We start from the raw sequence: 17,957 nt of genomic DNA, 5'->3' as shown, positions 1-17,957 counted from the left end.
CCTTTCCTCATTTAGCCTGTTTATGTAATAAATAAAGGCTTCATTGTTGAACTTGGAAATTGCAGTTTTACAGAAAATATTCATCACAAGGTCAATATACTTCAAACTTTCAACCACATCTCACAGCCTTCCTCAGCAGATGGAATGTGCCAGGTTATCATGAAGAAGACTTTAGTTGTTATCGCACAAGTATGGAATTTTGGGAGGCCGGAGGTGAGGGGGGGTCGTAACCCCTGTCTCTGGTCAAGGGTGGTCTCTGGTGTCATGATAACAACTAAACCATCTTCATGACAACAAAACAACTCCATCCACTCTGGAAACACCAAGTAAGTCAACCTTGTGATAAGTACAGTATTCTTTGGCAGAAAAACGGAATAATTCATAATAACTTAAGTCCTAATTGCACCATTGTTTCTGCCAAACCACAGTCATGGTTCGCATAATAGTTGTAGCTCATGTAGTTTGTGAGTCCAGTTGAATGTGCATTTAAAGGCAGATAATGTCATCTTTACTACATATGCCGGAATTGAAAAGAAACAACAAAAAAAAGCTAAAACTAAACTTGTTAGCATCAAATTTGCACAATATCTGAAGAGATCTTGCATCTGTGCCTGCCATATTGTTGCCTCTGTCCTATTAAAATGCTGGGTTATTCTTTTTGATCCATGCCATTATCTTAAGGTAATTATGCAAACCCCAAAACACAGTGGCTTATGAAGGCTGCCTGGTGAAATGAGAACACAGCGCGCTGATATTAAGCTACACAGTTGTGTCCCTTTAATCCTTTCAACACCTCAAGGATAAAACCAAACACAATCAAGCCAAAATAAGCTGCACCTTTATTTTCTGACAGGATGTACTTTGTAACTTCAGCTTGACCTTGATCTGATGTCAGCTCTGAGGTTTCCCACACTAATTGTTATGGCTAAGACTGGGGCCAGGAAGGCAAGCAAGAGAATTAACTCAACTTCACACCACTCTTTTTGTTGACTTTCTAAAAGGAAGAAGGGCCAGTAGGAGCCTCCTCTGGTCATACCTGCTTCCTCTCAAAGCTTAGCAACGAGGAAAGTGTTACTACGGTACGTCAAAGGGGTCAGCAAGGTACTCTCTGTCCACTCACACAGCAACAATCACAAAAGAGGTGTGTCTATGGGGTCAAGTTGTTGAAATGTACCACTTCAAGTTTCTTACAAATAGGACACTAAAATTTATTGACAGATGAGCAAAATCTGTATTAATATTACATGCAGGGTTTGAGTCAGAAGGCTTCATTGTGACAATGCCCCTCTTAACATGAATATACAGTACATACAGTAATATGGTATGATATGATTTAGTTAAAAAAAATCTTGTTTAGAGTAAATGAAAAAAAATAAAGTCATATGTCTAATATAACATAGCTAATAGCACTCACTGTATTGTTTATTATCCTCCTTGGATGAAGCAGTAACCCCCAGAGAACTGGATCCATTTGACCCCTTCCGAGACAAATGTAGCTCAAACACAGTACATGCATGAGTGTATGTATTGTACATGAGATGTGATGTGTGTTTGTGTGTGTGTGTGTGTGTGTCAGGTACGGGCCTTTGACAGCCGTCTCTGCTGTCTGCTCCTCCTATTATCTCATCCTCTCTCCACATGTCGCCAACATCCAACGCAATAATTAGCAATCAGTCTCGCCACAGTGGCTCCATTCACTGACCTGGTACACACAGTGTCACACACACATACACACACGCGCACACTGGGCCGAATAATTGACGACCTTCTTAAAATGATGTTTTCTTAGCTGGTCATGTGTCTGGAGAATGTTCTTATCTGCCGTGAAGAGTCCTTGCATGCTTCAGCTTAAGGACAATAAACACTCGGGCTGTATGTGTCCCTTCTGACAAAGGCGTGGAAGAAACACAATATAATGGCACAAGGGAGAGAACAATCAAAACGAAAGGAGATTACGGCAAAGTGGGAGCACACTGAAATAAAGTCAGGGGACAAAAAGTAATAGGAGTGAGACTAAAACAAGGTTAAGCCAAGTACAAAAACTTATTAGAGTAAATCAGGATAATAGAGAAGCAGGAGCACTTCCACATTCAGATAAACCTCCAAAGTTAACAGGAAATGGAAGAGGCACTTGAGGTAATAAGGCTTCCATGCATGTTCATTTCCATTGTAATCAGTTTTTCCTCTCAATTTGAGTGCAATGCAAAAAATTACAAGTGCAAAAGCTATTAAAATGCTACAAACAATACAAGTCACACAGCCTCTTTTAGTATTCTACAGTAGATGCAGAAACAAGGCCAGTGTATTTTATTTATTTCTTTGTGCGAGATCAGCATATAGAGGGGAAATGTCTCCTGACAAGTGAGGTTTTCGGACTCTGACAGCAGATAGTGAATAACTGCAGTCCTGAATGTTGGGAGAAGGGCAACCGTCGCTGCAGAGCCAGGAGAACAGAGAAAAAAACCACTGTAGGTGGTCAGCAAAAAAAAACAGAAATAAAAACAGGAGCATCTGTGAGTTTAGTAGTCAAAGAAACCCCTGATTAGGATGTGATGCAACACTTTTCTTACCCTTTCAGATGAAGAAAGGGTAGACATTAAACTTTTTGCTCTGAAATGGCATCTTACAAAGGTCAAGAATGAACTTCAGAGCGAAAAAAAAATGCTCAAATGCTTACTACACAGTTGTAGATTTTTTGATATATTTTCTTACAGTTCCAGACAGACATTCGTTTCCTTTCATTTCAAGGAGTCCTCATATGTCAACGATAAAATATACTTGTCAGTGCCTTCCAAAATGACAAAATGTTATATGATCTTGTGCCCCTATTGGCAGGAAAATAGCAAAATTTGTCAGTGCCTTCCAGGAGAACTGATATAACCACTACTATAAAAATGATTCAGCATTTTCTGTTCTTTATGTTTGGTTATGTTTAGTCAAGTTTAGCTCATTAAATTTCACAAGTTGCAAATAAGTACAGGTTGTTTTAAGCATCTGAACATTTTTTGAGATTTTTTTTGGTGGTGAGGACAGTCAATATCTCAATTCTCTTCAGTATGAAAATTAATTACTGTTGAAACATGCTTATATGGGGTAATCCTTCGCTGTGAAAATCAAGTCTGCAGTAATTTGTTACAGCAATAATGTAACTTTGGCAGAAATAAATTCACACTTCATGTTCGTGGCTCTGTGGATGGCAATTTCTTTCTGTTGGCCTGCCGGTTCACCACTTCGGTCCTGACTGAAATACGTCAACACTTACTAGATGGATTTCCATTAAATTGTGTACAAACATTGATGGTCCCCAGAGGATGAATCCCTCCTGACTTTTCATCTAGTGCTGCAGAATTTCAAAACTTGCATTTATCCAGTGGGATATCTCAACAAAATGACATTCATGTTCCCCAGAGGATAAATCCTAATGATGTTGGTGATCCCCACATGTCTTCTAGGGCCACCAGCACGTTGATATTTGTGTTTCCGACTGAATTATCTCAACTGTTGGATGGATTAAGAAGTTTTTGGTGTGGTTTACAACTCTTTGTAAACTTCCTCTGACTTTTTATACAGCCTCATCATCAGGTCAAGTTTTAGTTTACTGAATACTTTGGTTTATTTGTGTAACAGTTAGGTTTTCTTTACAATTAGCATTACAGCCACACAGAGCTGCCAGACTCTCAGTCTCGAAAGCTGCTTTGAAAAATGAAAAACGCTGTGACATTAAGAGTATCACTGAAACCAGCTTGTATCTGGCTTTCCCTTTACTGTATCTGAACAATCGCTGTAGCCCCTCCTGTCGTGAAATATTCTCCCGGCCAGTCTAATCAGCTTCTCTCTTCATCAGCAGTGAAAGACCTAAAGACACAACTTCGGCGGCCGCCTGCTGACCGAGTTGAATGAGTCCAAAAAGAAAGAGGGTCAGAAAACGAGAGGGCAGGGGAGAGAGAGCACCTGATGAAAGAAAAAGATTGAGAGGGTAAAAAGAAAGAAAGAAAAAAAAAACAGGCAAGGGCAGGCTGCGCCCTCCGGTGCCTTTGTCCTATTGGCCAGGGGCCTGCCCGGCGCTGGCGGCAACCGATGACATCACTGTGTGAAACACGGCGGGGGAGGGCGGGGCTGTGCTGCCTCTTGTCACCCTGGCAACAGGTCTAATCGTGTGTGCGTGTGTGCTTGTTAGAGTTATGCAGTGATTGCCTCACCTCTGGCTAGAAGTCTGCTTCTCTTTTATGCTGTCTTTCACTTTCTTCTCTTTCTTTTCTCTTTCTTACTCATCTTTCCGTTCTTTCTTTTTCCCATAGATTTATGTTTTGTCATCTAAACAATGTTTGCTAATTTTAAAACACACAAACAAGATTAATCTGTGATCTCTTGTGACCGATATCTATCTCCTCTTCCCTTCTTGTTTAACTCCATTCTTCTCCAGTCCATGTATACCCTTTCATGTTTTCATCTTCCTCCCTCCTTTTCCGTCCTCTTTCTTCTGAATCTCTTTCTTTCTCCTCCCCTCCTCTTCACTCTTTTCAGTATTCAGCTGAGTCTATCGTAAGTGGATTGGTGGTGTGCCCACTTAAAAGGAGTGGAGGAATCACACCACTAATCCCATTGTGACAGAACAAGAGCTGAGGCAGGCCAGAGTGTGTGTGTGTGTGTGAGAGAGAGAGAGAGCAAAAGAGTGTGAGGGGAGGAGAGTGTGTTTGAAAAAGGAAGAGAGAGGGATATCCTAAAGATGGGAATGCGATGGAAAAAGTCAGAGAGAGAGAGATAGAGGGGTCTTTGTGTGTGTGCCCTGTTAAATCAGGCATGTAATGCCAGCTTTTATTGGAAAGTCTCTCTAGACTCCTGTGATAAGTGGCGGGCTTCTCTGATCTATACATGAAAGACTGAGCGCAAGAAAGGGAGAGATAGAGAGAAAAGGTGGAGAGGAGAGAAAATGGAAGGAGGAAAATGTAGAAATGAGGGAGCGGAGGATCAGTGTGGTTCAGCCGTAGAAAATTACATTCTTCCACTTGCTGGGGAGCTTCGTGTGTTGTTTTCCTAATGACAAAGATGAGAGGAAGAGAAAAAAGGACAGAATGACAGATGACTTTACATTCACATGTTTCCAGACTTTCACAGCTGCATTGACAGGGCTGAGCCGTTTGTTTAAAGTGGAAATAGACAACTTTTTTGCTTTAACTTATTCTGACGTAAATGTTAATTTCACAGTGTAATGGCAATAGAATAATCTGCGTTTGGATTGGTTCCCTATACACCTCGCTTTCACTATGTGATTCTGTCTACCACCGGGGATGATCTCCCAGGAAAATTGAGGCTCGATTTACAGCACAAAGGAAGTGCTTCAACCATCGTGTAACCAAAATAGGAAGAGGATAGCACTTTTGTTTTCCCCGGTAGCTATTGGTTGCTATATCACATAATAATTTGTTAGGTGGCCAACCTCTTTCTATTGTCTTATTGTTATGTGATAAATGTGGAATATTGCACAGGCAAATCTGATGACACACTACTTATATCTGTGAACGCTGAGTTTTAGTTGCATTGAGTTTACTACCTGAGTTCTTCCCGTTAGCTACCGTAGCTAACAAGAAGAAAGCCGTCTAGAAATCAGTTAGCTAAGCTCTCAGCCCTACAGCCACAGAATACTGGATCAGTATCCAGTCAGCCTGGCTGTCAGGCTCATCTACTTGCTCATATGAAAATCAACAGACAGAAAATATGTTATCACTGTCTCTGTTGCGTAGGTTCTTTCATTTTGTAAAAACATAAACATGCTTCCAACCCAGTTTGCCTTTCTCAACACATACTAAACTTTCTATCTGCTTTCATGTCTCCATTATAGACTAAATGTATGAACAAACTCACTTTTTCTCCTAATGTTTTCTAAAGTTACTCTCCCTTCCACCCCGATGCCAACCCCTGCTGTAGTTACTTTTTCGTGCAAAGCAATGTTGCTCAAACTATGTTATTACTATGCATTGCACATCATTACAATAGCTTTTGCCTGTTCCTAAATTCAATTTAAAATTGTGACAATTTCAATTTATCTCTTCAGTGAACATGCTGCTTTCTTCTGTCTTATTTCCAAAGTGGTGTTGATCATTTCTTCATGCAGTTAGACTCTGAGGAAAACAGTCCAATTGTCTTTGTGACAGCGGCGCAAACAATAATACCACTTTGAAACGCTTGGGGTTGTTTGAAAAGTTGTCTGTTTCCACTTTAAGGACACTTCAGTGCTCATTCACGTCTTCCATCTACATTTTTCTACTGATTCCAGGACAACAAAGATGCCCAGCTCCTCAAAGACCAAAGAACAAACAGTTAGAACCTTACTGTAAAAGTCAATGTAAAGAAGTAAACAGACACAAATTCACCCATGCTTCATAAACATAAATAGAGGAGAGGAAAAAGGAGAGACACTGGAGGGAAATAACAGAAAGAACCAGAGTTTCTGGTGAGCTCTGAGTTCAGTCAGGCTGAGCTGAACTGGGCACACTCCCAGTTAGTATTTGTAGTATTTTGGCAGCTTGGGGTGAAAAAAGACAAACTTGACTTTGCATTCTGTCTGAACACACAGTTAGAGAGCAAGAAAGAAAACAAAAAGCTGTACCCTTACACCTGTAACACCTGTACTGTTAGGGTTGATTGGCTTGCTCATTGGTACCTCCACACTTGCTGTCACACCACTGGTTCTCAACCTTTTTTAGCTTGTTAGCTTCTGACCCTTTAGAGTAAAGCAATGTCTACTCACCACCTTTTGTCCCAGGTTGTGTATGTCTACGAGCCACCACTCTTCAGGCTGAACCTGAATCTGAGATTGCTTCTTTTGAATAGTTTCTGAGGTCTTGAAGAAGTAGAATTATTAACCGTTTCATAATAAAAAAGGAAAAATGTGAAAAAGTCTTAAAAAACTGTAAATAGTGCAACAGAAATGTTACATTTCCAGGTAGGCATTTATCTCCGATTTATCTTGTGACCCCTTTAGCGAGATCAGATCCACAGGTTAGGAACCTTTGCATTCTCGTATGTTACAGCTAATTAAATTCCTCAGCCTCCTTATATCTGACTGATTGACTCCAGAAAAATGTGAAAGCAGCCCAACTAATCAAAGACCAGGGGACAAAAGAAAAAAAGAGTGAGATTCTTATAGAAAGAGAGAGAGAAAAAAATAAAAGAATAAGAGACAGATCACAGGAAGTCTGGGTGTCTTCTGATCTCTGTCATTAATAAAGTCTTCCCTCTGTCCTTTCCAACCTTGATTTACATGCCTTGCACCATGCCAACAACAGTGTGGCTTTCTTGTCCTCCTTTTCTCCCTCAGCCCTCCCTCCCTCTTTCTTCCTCTCACACTCATCACCCACCAGGCGCAAACACACTTCTCTTTCATTCCTGACACTCCTGTTTTCTTCTGTTCTCTCCCACTGCTCCTCGCCCCGTGGGAGGTAGAAAGCGATTTATAAAGGCTGAAGTGATATCATTGTTAGTGGTTGTCCACTGAGCTCCCCTTTGAAACACACACACACACACACACACAAGCAGAAATTATGAGTGATCAAACGTGTACAGGTGACTGAGAAAGCAACGAAGGGACACAAATGCACACACACACACATTTTCAGAAACACACACTATCTTCTTAGCGTTCTCTCATCTGCTATAAGAGGGTGTGTTCCCACGCCTTAGGGAGTGTGTCCTCATGACTGGCCAGCTATGTGTTTGTGCGTGTGTATGTGCGTGTGTTGGAGAGTGTATCGGGACACCAGGGGCTCCTCCTTGGGGATTAAACTCGTGTTTTAAGGTCAGAGTGGGCTGCACTGCTGGTGGCTGGAGGGTTTGCCCCCACACACACACGCACCTATGCACACACACACACACACACACACACACACACACACACACACACACACACACACACACAGCATCACTCTTGTCAAACAGAAGGTATTATCTGATTCCAATTGCAATATGGTGTGTGTTCGCGTCCGTTCTTGTGTGCCCTGCTAGCTAATCCATTAAAGTGCCCACGTAGGTCCCAGTAGAATACTCACATATACCAGGGTCTCAACTGGGGGATTACTGTGTGGGCAAGTGTTTGTACGTTCATTTAGTGTTTAAATCACTTTGTTGCCAAAAGTGTTATTTTTGAGATGAGGATGAAAAGAACTACAATAGAGATACAAATCTTACTGCATAGGACCAATAGACCTATCTACTGTGTATTTAAGGCTCACAATTTTTTTTCATGTTTTACTGACTTTACTGAAGAATACCGTGTGTTTGGTTTGACATAGTGACACATTTTCATTTTTTCATAATATCTTCCAGATATTATGTCACATGCACCCAAAAGTTGTTTCCTTCTGCAAGAGGACGCTGATCAATGTCGTTTACTGTAAATGTTCTTTTTCACATTTCTGCAACTTTGAGCTCAGAAAATGCTTCCTGTAATTAAAGTGAAGAGATAAATTGTGAGAAAGTGCAAATCAGCTGAATATTATGTACTGGAGTCCCTCTAATTAGGCAATAAAAACTGTTTTAAAAATGACAGTGTTTTTGCAAAATTGTATTTATAGCCGTGCTACAGTGTGGCTCTATCTGACTTTGCTGATCCTCTGACTTATCATCTACATTTACTAGATAATTTGGCACCATATTTACAAACATTCATGGTTCTCAGATGATGAATCACAATAACTTTGCTGAGTTCCTGGTTTTTCCACGAGTGCCACCATGAGATTGATATTTGTGGTTTTAAGTGAAATGTCTCACCAGGTATTGGATGAGTTGCTATGATGTTCACGTTCACCTCAGGATGAATTGTAGTTGTTGTTGATCACTTGACTTTTCATCTAGAACCAGAAAATTTGATTTGTCCAAGAAATTGGTTCATGACCAAATACCTGTAAAATTAATGACATGGTCATTAGCCATAGCTTTAGCCAACTTTGTGTTAAGTACTGACTGACAAATGTTAGCATGCTAACAAGCTAAACTAAGATGGTGAATATGGTAAAATTGATAAAAAAAACATCCGCTTGTTAGCATGCTAATGTTAGCATTTAGTTCAAAGCACTGCTGTACCCAAGTATATAGCCCCACAGAGCCTTTAGCATGGCTGTAGACTCTGTAGAAAGATACATTTCTTTTTAAACCAAGCACATTAGTTCAAACAGATGTTCTCTCACATATTATGTTACCACAAATTAGATTTTCTTTCAGTTTCCTGTTTAAAGAAGACATGGATCACCATATTTTACAGTATCTGAGACCTCTAGTGACATTGACATGATGATAAGCTCGGAAAATGCTTTCAGCAATAGAAAGTACAGGAAAGAAAAAAAATTGTGAGAGAGCTTGAGTTACTGGTTTTGCACCAGATTCCCTCAAAAAAAGTTGACAAAAACAATAATCAGTTCAATTGTTTACAATTCAAATGGTATTGTTAAAATGTGATTTTCAAACACATTTTTGAAAGATTAATTTAAAAATGTTAATTAAAACCAACCAACATGAGGCTTAAGTACATTTTAACTTTTTATGTGTTATACTCTGAATATACTTTGTCTGTTTATACATATGTGTTGTTTCTCAGAGTCATAGTGAAGACTATACATCACTATTCAACATCTTTAGTTCCATTTGTAGTGCTTGTTGTTACTTGTTCTCCGTTTCCACCATTAACTTGCTTCCATATCAGCCTTTTATCCTCACATGACCTTGACTGTGTAGATTTGGATGGTATCATTTACATCTAAATTAGCATTAGTTACAGGTATTGACTGCCCTGACTGTGAATTAAATCAACTCCATTGATCCAATCTGAGCCAACGACAGATACAATTGGGGCTGCGTGAGGGATTCATGCGATACTATTCAAAGTCCAAACAAAGGTAATTGGCTCAGATGGATTACAATGCCAGTGTTTGAATTAATGAAGTAGAGGATATTGTCAGGGTGACTAAATTTTGGCTGATTCAAGCAAGAAAACCTTTCTTGCAGAAGATCAAGTATGGTATAGAAGACTGAATGGAGCTGATATTAAAGATCTAACATCTAGATTTAACATCTAACTCTTATAGCTATTTAGAATAATTACTGTGCCATTTTTCTTGAAAGGAAAATGAATTGCTATTTCTTTAATAGTGCTTAAATAAAAAGCCCCAGTCTTATCACTTAAGCTGATTATTTGGGCAGTGTTTTTGGGGTGAATCGAGGAAGAGGATTTTAGAAAGGGATGAGAGGGTTTAAGATTTGTTTTTGAACATGGATATTAATGCTATTTTAAATCCCATTGTTATGAGACATTGTGGTTTTAAGGCATCAGTGTCTCTCAGTTGACTGGTTTTTGGGTGCCACTGTGTGATTCTGTGACCGTCTAGACAGATGACATTTGTTGCAATATGGTTATTTGTGTCTAATGCACTAATACCTTTAAGCCAAATGTTGCGTGTTTGATGTTGCTTGAGCCATAACGTAGCTCTGGACATTCTTAACAGTATTAGTTAGTGTTTCATGTTGTAAACAGATTAATTCCTGGAATATTACAGGCTCTTAACGGCAAAGACTGCTGTTCATAGTTAACCATAAATATTGTATAATGTTTGTTTTTTTTCCGGTAGGTTACATGTAATTTGTTTGATTTGTTCCTCACAGCACACTTGCAAGATAGCGAAATGTTTGCTTAATTAATTGAGGTCAGTTAAGGCTCAATGAGCATGTCAGCAAGTCTATTTTCTCCTTCTCTCAGACATGAACCTTTCTTCCACTTGATCGGATGAATTCACCAATTGCTGGGCCGTCACCGGTCTCTGTCCTCTAGTTTTTAGCCTGGAAAAACATGGTGGTTGTCTTTCCTAGAAATCTCTCTTCCAAACTATCAACCAGAATCTGTTCCTGAATGAAATGGAGGTGAAATACAGCCCATGCAGTTGCAGGTGCAGTTTTTTTGGAGGCAATGAGTCACATTACTGCTTTGTAAATCCTCCAGGTGGTGAGCTCAGAGTGGGTTGTTTGAGTGAAAACATTGCAACTTTTTACTTTTTTTTGTAACCCTGGCCACTGGTTCAATCGGTTCTGGTAGCATTATACTCAACAAAATAATTGCTGTGATCTCAGAAAGCGGCAACTTCACTAAAAGTAGATCCAGTGGGGCAACAAGTCATCATCAAGACAGTCATACAGGCTGTAAATACTGCAGTAGGTCAAAGTTGAACGAGGATGTTGGGTTTCTGAGACATTAGAGTTGTATTTTTACCATTTGCCTTCGTTTCCACTTCCAAAGAATTTAGCAAACCTGGGAGTTTCTCATCCTCAACTGACAAGTTGCACTTGTTTACCCGTCTGACCTCTGCACCTAAAATTCAGAGGGAGTAGTAGATCAAATGGCAGAATCCTGCAGTAGAAAATTAGAACAACACGGTACAGCAAATCATTTGTGCCTACAGCAATCAGATTAATAAAGGAAAGATAGATGTGCATCTATCCTATTAGGTTTGGACTGTGTATACTGCACTTGAAATGTATTTTGATTGTGGGTACTTTGGATCGTGTTGGCCTATGTTTTATACTTATATATGTTTGGACTGAATATTGGTTATGAGATACTTTTTTTTTTCAGGATATTTTGTGTGCTGTATGTTTAGACTGGGTAATGATTGCGGGCAATTGGATTGTGAACATTATTTATTATGTATTATTAATTTAGATTGTATATTGGGACTGAATACTTTTATCATAACCATGACTGTTATCATGGCTGGAGTTACAAACCTTTTTGTTTTCCTTTAAATCTTTTAGTAAAGACTGGGCATATGAAATGCACTCTAGTTTTGTTAGGCCAGTGCTATGTAACATAATTCACACACATTTTTGTGTTGGATTAAATGTCAGTTTCCTCCATGAGCTCAGGCACATACAGTCTTTTACAGTCTATAAAACCTGCAATGAACTTTAGTTTCCTTTTTACATTAATGTATTCATTTATGTGTTCATGTAAAAAGATCTCACCCACATCCCACTACAAGTTTTGTGTTTGTATGTGTCTGTTTACCTCTATGTGGGAAATAGTCTGGGCTTCAGTAGCCTGTTTTAGTGTCAAGATACTGTTAAAACCATTTCTCTTCTAAGATGAATTTATTCATATCCAGGGGGAGACTATGAATTCTTGTAGCCTAACTTTTGACACAACAGTGGAAAAATACTGGCAAAAATATCTGTTATTCCAGTTTACAAGTCCATAACAAGTGCTACAAGTACTGTGGGCTACATTCATGTTTTAAGTGACAAACCCAGTTATCTTTAAAAGGCTTCTGTTTTAACTTCAGTACTAGAAAAAACAAAATAAAAGCCACTCCTGGCTTTAAGACACAGGACAATGACATGGCAGTGTGGGTGGAAAGAAAAAATACATAATATAAAGTGGCTCAGATGTACCCTGTATACTTTGACCTCCTTCTAATTGATGAACTCAACCCCAGAGCACATTCTGACCTTTAACTGGTCAACCTACAAAGACTCTGAGGACAGCCTGGGGCAAGCTGAGGACAGTTTCCAACAAACAGCGAGCTGGTCTGTGCTGTACAAACACAAAAATCTGTCATGTTGTACAAGGTACATTTCTCTTCTGTCTTTGTGTAAACCAGCATTGGAAATATCTCTTAACCTTCAATTTTAAACCATTATTTTAAACCATTATTTCCACTCGATACATTTTCATTTTCATGTCCATGAATCTTCATCTTTTTTTCTCCATAATTTCAAACACACCAAGTGTCATTATCTTAACTTCACCCACTTTATATCGACCTACCAGACGAAAAACGAATGCCTTCAATATTCTTGGCTCTCTGCTCACACTGAGACATTGTGTCAAAAACTACAGATGCATGGGACACAAATAGTCGCATCTGGAGGGCGCTGTCATCCTCACCACCTCCTTCATTGGTCTGACACTTTCTGCCGCCATCACTGTCACTGTTGTCAAGCCGCTGTCCTGAACCCACCATGACAGCAGTGAACGATCTTGTTGATTGCTGATTGAAGTGGCAATAACAGATGCAGTCGGATGGACATTTGACGACGCTGGTGCACAATTAGACCCAACTGTGGCCGAAAGTAAACGATGATGAAAGGTGATGAAAGGTTGTCAGCGTGCACACAAAGAGCGAGGGAGAAAGAGGGAGAGGAAAGGGAATCATGTGTGTACTTTACCGAAACAGTGCACAGTTAAAACTCCCTCTTCCAGGATATGCTTGCTCAGATTATCCACAGGACACCACTAAATTGCCCGAGCTGGTCAATAAGTGTACTTCTGTGCACGAGTATGTGAGTGCAGAGTAACCCATTATTGATATTGACAGTGTTGCCTCTGCTGTGCCTTACACTGTATTGACTGTTCAGAAGGCCTATTCCATTTTCCAATAGGTTATGTGTAAAATATTTCTGTGCCAAGAATGATCCTCCTTTGTATCAATTGGACAACATAGTTATAGCAGCTATTGCTTTATTCATTATATTGTTTAGCATTAGTATATAATTATATTTCTATGGTTTCAATGGCTGGTATTGATTCAGTGCTGCTGTACTGTACACATACTGTCAATACATTCATCTTCTTTAGCTGCCCTCCATTAGTTGGAATGGTGAGATCAGATGTGTATTGATCTTGGCAGTGTAGGGACAGTGCTTGTATAGTATGTAATCAGATGGCCTTTCAGCTTTATAATATGGGTTTATACACTATTTATACTTGTATAATTCATCTATATAATACTGGATTTGGACACTGTTTGTGGAAAATGGAGGCAGCCCTCTCAGCAGCCACTTCTGCCACTTATTTTTGCAGCCAGTAAATAGAAATGTGACAGCAAAGCTCTGTTTCATTTACAGTCTCACCATGTACACAGCTTTGAAATGTGTAATTTAATAAATGTAAGCAGGCGCTGTTTAGAAGAGGAGTTTAACAAAACTGACCTTACCTGTCTGTCTACTGGTGGTGTTGTACACACAATAAAGTGCACACACACAGTCCCTTGTACACACACACACGCACACACACACCCCCCACCCCCTCTAAATGTCAGAAAGCATTGATTGTGAGATTGTGAGCAGGAGCCCACAAGCAATTTCAGGTTTAGTTTGTGTCTCAACAAAGAAATAAAAAAACTCCAACGGTGTATTTAAAGGTCACAACCAAAGAATGGAGGGACTCGACTCTGCATGTGTGTGTGTGTGTGAGTGTGTGTGTCTGTGTTTAGTGTTACTTTCTCATTAGAGAGAGAAAATATGGAAAGTCATTTCTTTCTCTCAAATTCAAATTCAAATAAGCTTTATTGGCATGACATCAGAAACCTATATTGACAAAGCAGTACAGAAAATGAATAACATTGTGAGATGATTAGCAATAAATATACAATATGCAAATATCAATAATCATAGCAAATACAATATAGTGAAAGGCATTAAATAAAAATGATTATCAATCAATTATCAATTCAACTCATGACCACACAGGACAGAAAAGTTGTCCATATGGAAGGAAAGAGTCCAGTAGATAGAAGAACACAGGCAGCTGTTATACTTTTTTAGTTGTAATCACTCAGAAACATTTACTACAGGGCTTGTTTCTCTTAGTGTATGACAACATATTTTGCAGCTAATACTACACACTGACTTTTCTCCCCACATAGGACAGTTGCTGAGGATCAGGAAGATGGATAAATTCAGGATCCATTTTATTTTATTTTTTTCAAAGAAAACCTCTCTCAAATCCTTATATTTCTCACAAGGAAGTCTCTCTCTCTATCGCAGAAAACACCAGTAGATGCTGGATATTTCTTTGAGTTGGAGCGTCTGTAAAGCTTTAGCCTATATTTGGACCTGTTTCAAAAAGCCTGTAAAGTTGCATCATACAAGTAACATAATGTGATTTTCTTTGTATTTGCTGAAGGTCAAGATACTAAAAATGTTTGCAGTGTTTGGCTGGAGTGGACAATGGGCCTCATGCAAGAGCATTTTTGTATTCTCCTAAAACTCTCTTACTTTTTTCTGTGACCAAACCTCAAACCTAAATCCAACTCTAAAATGACTTCAAACTGATGGCAGACAAAACACTTCTCTAAATGTCTCTGCCCTGGTTAGGACTAGTACCTTACACACGCACACGCACACACACCACATACAAGGACACACATTAATCTGTCTTTCTGCAGGAGGAGACCCTGCTTGGTGTTGAATTTAATCTCAGTCTCAATCCACAGGCACTAATCCTACAGATTATAGACCCCTTACTCCAGTACACACACACACACACACACACACACACACGTTATTAACAGCATCTTTATGTGTCAATCCCCTCTGAGAGATATTGCGCCCTCAGCGGTTGCCCACATGACACCATGGACACATGTTAACACACATATGCACACACATTCTCATGTCTAATACTGTATATCTTCACATAATCATGTGTATGTATGTACGGTTACACCTGTGCACACATGCCCACACACACAGATGTACCATCAGTATACAGCATTTGACCCAAGACTGACCTCGCCATATTGTTGATTTTGAATGGATTGAGTCATTAGTGCAACTGCACACTCACACACATATGCAAACACACACAAACGCATAAATTATTAAGGTGATTAAGTTGTCGCAATTAATCTGTCTCAGTGTCAGTCATAAGACAAACAACTGAAATATGCTGACTTTCACCACATGTCAGAAGAATGATGTCAGGATTATACAGATACACGTCTGTGTGTATTGTGTAATCACATGTAATCTGTAATTATATAGACACTGGACATGGGACACATATAATCCCTGTGACCTGGTAAAGAGAGAGATAGGTCCAAAGATAAATGTAGATTATATCACCAATGAGCAGGATTAATAACATCTTAAAACTGAAGATGAAATATAGCTCAGAGGGGCATACAGTAAGGATTTTGGACACATTTGGGTCTCTGTGTCCTGCTGAATAAATAAATATTTTAATCTAGTACTCTTTTTCACCCTTTTATTTACATCTCAGAAACACAAGAAATGCTTATTCACTTTCTAAACTAGGCTATTGTAGTTTATATGAGAGCTTTGCTCCCCAGCTTTTACTTCATAACTCTTCAATTCCGATTATAACTGTCAAGTCTATATACACTTGAAATAGTTATAATGTGCTTCACAGACACTAAAACAAATAAAAGTCAAATAAAAATACACATATGTTAAGGAAAGTGGTATTTTCTTCCTCTAGTACCTTTAAGACCTTGTTTATTTAGTCTCCATTTATACAGAACAAAATATAGAAGCAATTGATACACGTGCAGTAGTGACTGATGCAGAGAGACAGAGACATCCATTATAAATGGTATTGATTCTAACAGAGAAATTAATTATTTAATGAAGATAGCAACCACTTGGCACCAACCTTGCAAACACCAGTAACACCATAGCAACCACTTAGCAACCACATCAAACATTCAAGCACCTGCCTATCCAACCCTTTCTCCTGGAAATTACATTTGTATGCTACTAATTCGTATTGCCAAATACATGTTGGGAAACATTATTGCTACATGTTGTATGTCCCAGTTTTTGGAAGAGTAGGAAGGGTCACATGTATGTATCACACGCAAAACGAACGGAGGAGGTCAGGATGGATGATGTGCGTACACCATAGACTGGAGTTTACATCCTGATTCCAATGTGTGCTTATAGGATTAAGCGACATAAGCACTTTGTTCAAGCTAATACGTTACTTAACAGTTCCTTTCCACGTCATGTTGATTAAAAAAAATGTCATCCTGGCAGCATCACATTTTGAAAATTTAATTTCAAGGAGACAGTGTTGGCCTATCAAAACCCTCCCACTCCAATCACATCGCACTTTCCTCAGAAAACCCATTCTCTATTTATAAATGGCACAAACAGAAACATTTATTATTAAATGATGCATAAAAATACAAACATTTCTGGATAACAGGATAAGCCTCTATACAGTTTCATTTTATATTCTGGTTATATTCTGGTGCCCTCTGAGCATGTGGGTATGTATATGCATGAGAGGGAATAGAGATTATTATAATGGAGAACTGCCAGGAGAGAGTCGGTGTGTGTGTGTGTGTGTGTGTGTGTGTTTGTGCGAATGAAATGGAACGATGCCAGTGAGTCTGGATGGTTCCGCGTTAGCTTGATCTCAGAGCGTTGTGTCATGATCCTCATACAGCTGTGTGTGTGTGCATATATGTGTAGTTGGGATGATTAATCATTATGACAGTGATAACTTCTCTGTCTATCTCCATCTCTACTTCCTGCCTCTGTTCATCATTCCTATATCAGCTTTCAGCTCAGCCAATCAGTCATCATATTAAGCAGGTCACCAGCCGTGCATACAGACTGCCACCAACTTGACAAACCATTCAATGGAAACTCTTGTCACACATCTTGTTGCACCAAAGAAATGTTAGCTAGTTGATCTCATGCGCCTCATAGATAAAAAGTTGGCTGCATATTAGCATTATATCCACATATCCAGCCACTCTTTTCCTCTCTTTTTTCCTTTAACACCTGTAAAGCACATTGTAACTTATTTTTTATGCTAATAATGCTAGATTGCTTGCTTGCACATACAGTATAACATGTTAGCACAGTGTGGCTGCCAATTTGAACACAAAATACGGACATATACATTATTTACAGGCGTGCGTCCTGTCTCATAGTCAGGCAGAAGGTCAAGTGTTTAGCCTACATGATATTGCTAAAAGTCTTTAGGTTTTTAATTGTCCTTGAAATGCTAACAGTAATTCATTTATTCAGTGCTACTGTAGCCTCTAAGCTACATCTTCTACTGACACTAGGGAGATTAGTTTCCACAAATGTATCTACAATTCATATTTGTTGAGCCTTTCCGTTAACTCAAATACATTTTTAGTTTCCTGGTATTCTGACAT

At 39.1% G+C, this 17,957-nt stretch overlaps 1 protein-coding gene across 2 annotated transcripts in view; it reads left to right on the top strand.

Annotated features, from left to right (window-relative positions):
• sema4f (sema domain, immunoglobulin domain (Ig), transmembrane domain (TM) and short cytoplasmic domain, (semaphorin) 4F) overlaps window positions 1–17,957 on the top strand; it is a 105,446-nt gene that overhangs the window by 14,031 nt on the left and 73,458 nt on the right. The gene's annotated exons all lie outside the window — the stretch shown is intronic.

Source organism: Thunnus maccoyii, chromosome 22 (assembly GCF_910596095.1).
Source record: "Thunnus maccoyii chromosome 22, fThuMac1.1, whole genome shotgun sequence".
In the NCBI taxonomy this organism is placed as follows: domain Eukaryota; kingdom Metazoa; phylum Chordata; class Actinopteri; order Scombriformes; family Scombridae; genus Thunnus; species Thunnus maccoyii.
This window is presented reverse-complemented; position numbering and strand designations above follow the sequence as displayed.